The sequence below is a fragment of the Pteropus alecto genome, unplaced genomic scaffold, assembly GCF_000325575.1.
Source record: "Pteropus alecto unplaced genomic scaffold, ASM32557v1 scaffold80, whole genome shotgun sequence".
Lineage (NCBI taxonomy): Eukaryota > Metazoa > Chordata > Mammalia > Chiroptera > Pteropodidae > Pteropus > Pteropus alecto.
The window spans coordinates 4,087,568-4,092,022 of NW_006430460.1; positions in this window are offsets into that span (position 1 = coordinate 4,087,568).

Consider the following 4,455-nt stretch of genomic DNA (forward strand, 5'->3'; position numbering starts at 1 on the left):
GACAGCCACGCTTCTCCCAGGTTTCACCCCTGATCTGGATCAGGGTCCTCGTTTGAGCGTGAACCTTTTCTAAGTACTATCATCTTCATTCCTAGAGTATTTTTCCTTAACGGAAGAAAGTCAGGATGGAAAGGCAGGCGAAGGCCAGTGCACGGGCAGCTCTGCGTGCGGATTGCGTAAATGTCTGCAAAATCATGGCAAGACCGATGGGAATAGAAACTGAAGTCTTGCTTATACCCGGAAAGCGGTAAACTCAACGCAATTGTTAGAAATTCCTCTAAAATCCCCAGTTAATTGAGTGTGTTTGTTCGTTTGTTTGTCTTACTGAAAAACGATCATTTTTGGGATGGAAAATCAACAGGGAATTGAATAGATAAACACGTGGATAATTGTAGACACAGAAGTCGGCTCCATTACAGGGCTCTTCTCTGAGGTGCGTGGTGGGGTGAGGTCTGGGGAGTCGTGAGGCTAGGAGCATGACGGTGGGATTTTAGAACTAGACTTAAAGTGGGAAGAATGAGCCGAGTCGAAAAAGAAAAGAGGTTCAAAAGACAGAGCGGCAAAAGCAGCCGAACACTTTGTACTGAGTGCGTGGCTGGCGCCCCTGAGTGATTCTGCAGCCGGCATCACTGATTTCATTCCCATGTGTACTTGTGAGTTGGGTCGCTTTACTTTCAAGGCCATGAGTTTGCCTTTGGCATGCTCTAAAAGTCATGATAATGATTACACTTCACCTATTTTGACTTAAGTCCTCTTTGGTAAATAGGGTGACTGTAAAATTAGCGGTTGGACTTTAGTGAGTGCTCCCTGGTCATAAATTAGAATTCCTTGGACTGAACTGTGCTTTGTTTATTTCCTATGCTACCATGGCTCACGTGATGCGTGGACCTCCTGTGCCCTCGCATGTTACATATTAATTTCAACTTGTTGATGACCGTGGCTTTTGCGGTGAGACTGGTCAAGGGACCCTTTTCTTTAGGGTAATCTTATTTTATGACAGATTGAAATTATCAGCAGGCTAAAGTTAATGTGTAACTCGCAAGTAAGAAACCTTGCCAGTCTGACCACAAAGCATGAGATTTTGGTTGAACCGTGAGTACACGGCCTGTCCACAATGCAGGGTTGAAGGGCCTGCCCCAAAGGCCACGAGGGCGATGTCTCTGCTGCTGATCATGCCAGCTGGAAAAACCGTGCTTTCATGTTAAGGCATCTGAATCTCGCTCAGGTGTCTCTGAAGGGAGAAAGTCCAATACGCTGGATGCAGAATATGTAAAATTGGGCCTACTCATTCTTTTTCTTGCACATTTCAACGCAAACAGGGCTGCTGGTTAAACGTCCAGGTTGCTGCCGTGTCACACGAACAGTAACAGAAGGAGAGGGTCTGGCACTTTGGTGGCCCTATTTTCATGACATCGAGTGGCAATCGCCCTCAAAAGCACAAGAGGATTGTAAGTTTTACCAGTTGTGTCATTAGCCGCCCCCCGCCAAATGGTCTCTGTTATTCAAATGACAAGGAAAATTTTTTTTTTTTTTACTCAGCATTTTCAGGCTCATTTGCTTTTAACTTTTTAGTGTTAAATAAAAGTCTTGATCATTTTAAATATTCGACAGGCAGTCACTGCATTCCGCAGTAATTTTCTGGGCAGAGGGGGTGGCAGGTCTTCACAGTGCCTGATAAATCCCTTATGAGGGAAGCCAGGTTTCGCCATACTGGGGTGGTGACCCAGTGGCAAGCAGCACGGTGCGGTCGGTCCATTTGGGTGAACAGATACCAACTATAAACCCTGCGACGGCGACAGCAGATTGACATGCTGCAGGAACACACAGGACCTAACTAACAGGAGCCAGCTGCTATGGGCTGAATCACGTCCCCCCGGATCCACACGCTGAGGCCCTAACCCGTGACGCCCCCGAATGTGACTGTATTTGCAGGTGGGCCTTCAAAGAGGTGATGAGGTTGGAATGAGGCCATTAGGGCGGGCTTTAACCTCGTCTGCCTGGCGTCCTTACGAGAAGAGAAGATGAAGGCACAGAGAGACAGACAGCAGGGCCGCCTCGTGCAGAGGGAGTTTCGAGTGAAAGGGCAGCAAGAAGGGCGCCACCTGCAGGCCAAGGGGAGCCCGCCAGCTCCCGCATCTCAATTCCCGCCTCCAGGACTGTGGGAAATAAATCTGTGCTGCTTAAGCCACATCATCTGTGGTATTTTGTTACCGCAGCCCTGATAAACTGGGACAGCAAGAATCGGGGACGCCTTCTAGAAAAAGGGCTGGCCAGACTGAGAACCGAAGGAGAGGCCGCCTCGGGAAAAGAGAACCGCGTGTGCGAAGGCCACGGGGTGAGGCAGGCCACGGTGCCTTCCGGCAGCTTGACAGAAGCGTGTTCCATAATGCGCGGCTGAGGAGAGCAGAGGAGCGAGGGGCTTACGCGCAACTGCCATTTTTGGCTGCTCAACACGTGAACAGCCTTTGCATTTTAGGGGGATCCAAGAAAAGTGGGAGGAAGCTTGGGGGAGCGGACGCCCTCTCTTTGAGCCCCCTGGAGGCCAGAGCATGGCATTTGACCTAAACACAGCCAGCTCCTCCTCCTAGCTGGGAGCCTGATGCAGGCCGGAGGGACATCAAGGGCAGGATGGTGGAGATGGTTCACAGTGCCCGTGACGGAATCCCATGCGTAGTGATAAAGCAGAAGGTGCCACAAACAACAGAGTTCAGCTGCGTGACAACAAGCGGCCATGGCAGGATAGCAGGTATCCAGTGGATGGCAAGGGTCGAGGTATCAAGATGGCAGGTGCCCACGACAACAACAGGCTAAGCAGGGTGACCAGCTCGTCCTGGCAAGCCTGGGATTTTCCTGGTTTTACAGGTGGAAAGCCCACATCCTGGGAACTCCCAGAGTCCTGAGCAAACTGGGAAGGTGATCTCCGTAGGCTGGCACGGTTTTGGCCATGCCTTACTCCCCCTGAGCTTCTCCGGCCCTTGGTCCCTGGCCTCTCTGACAATTCTCAGTTACCAGATAGCTTTCCAAGAAAAGTACCTTTTCTGCTTAAGTTGGCAAGAATTGTTTTTTCCTGACTACAACAAAGAATGCTGAGCACTGAGACCCTAAAGGACCTCCTAAGACACATTATGGAGTTTAGAGTTTGTCCAGAGGTAGCGGCAGAGCGGGGAGAGAGGGCACCAAAGGCTCCAAGCGGAGAACGGTGTGACCAGGTTTTCCTTTAGGGTTGATCACTGGCTGCAGTGTGGACAGATGGAACGGCAGCAAGGTGGAAGACCCAGGGGTGGAGAGGAAGCCATGGGGACAGTGAGGGCGTTACGGTGACCAGACGGGCAAGAGATGATGGTTGTCTAGCCCCTCTGGGCGGTAGAGGGATGGAGAGAGGTGGCAAGCTAGATGGAATGGCCACAGACGACCGAGCCCCTCTTTCGGCTCCAGCAGAATCCTGTCAAAACAGCACGCCCAAGGCCTCCCAGACGCCACCGGGTCTGAGTCCATGGCCTCTCGCATCCCTGTTTTCCTTGGTTACCACCCAGAGCACAAGTCACTCCGGTCAGCAGCCTTGCCCTGGTCCCACCCTTCCCAAAAGGCCCTGGCTTCCCAAGGCTTTGTTCTGGGCTACCTTTTCTTGTACCTCCATGTGCCCCTCCCCTGCAGCAAGCTCACCCACCCTCAGGCTTCAAGACTATGGATTTCAGGAGCTGGTGGACCACGAATGTGCGTCTCCAGGTGGAATGGCTTCTCTCAGCTTTGCATCTTTCTATGCAATTGCCTGCTGTGCCTCTCGATTTGCATCTTTTACAGGCCTCTGAAGCGCAGCAGGTTTTAAATGAAACTCTCTCCCCCAACCCTGCTTCCGCACTAGTGTTCTCGTGCTAATGATGGTGCCAGCGTCGACCAAACTGGGGGTTCACGCTCCTTCCATGCTTCCCCTTCACCCCCACCTCTATATGTGATGAATTACAAGCCCTAACAGTTTATTCGATAAATAATTATTGAAAGCCGACTATTTTCTAGGTCCTGGGGACATCGTCTAGAATGAGAGACACAAATCTCTGTCCCCTGCGGAGCTTACATTTTAGTAATACACGCTGTGGCCGTGACGTTTGTCTAGTAATACAGATGTGCTCCATAAACAGCAGCTGGGTTAAAGTATTCAAGACAAAAGAGACGCTGGGCCACTACCTGGGCAAAGGACAGTCTCAAGCTCAAAGAGTAACCTGGCTTAAAGGAAAGTGAATTTATTTCCACATTTTTCTGTCCTGGCTACATGAGGTAGTTCACAGCAACCTAGTGTCAACCTTCAGTCATCAGCTTTCTGGCTGATTTCATCAGGATTCATAAAATCTGGGTTTTCTTTCCTTCCCACTCCACCTGGAGGCCGGCCCGCCAGGACCTGCCCTAGGGTCCCCCTCCGCTCGCGGCCTGGTCCCTCTTCGCTCCGAACCCTTCAGGCCC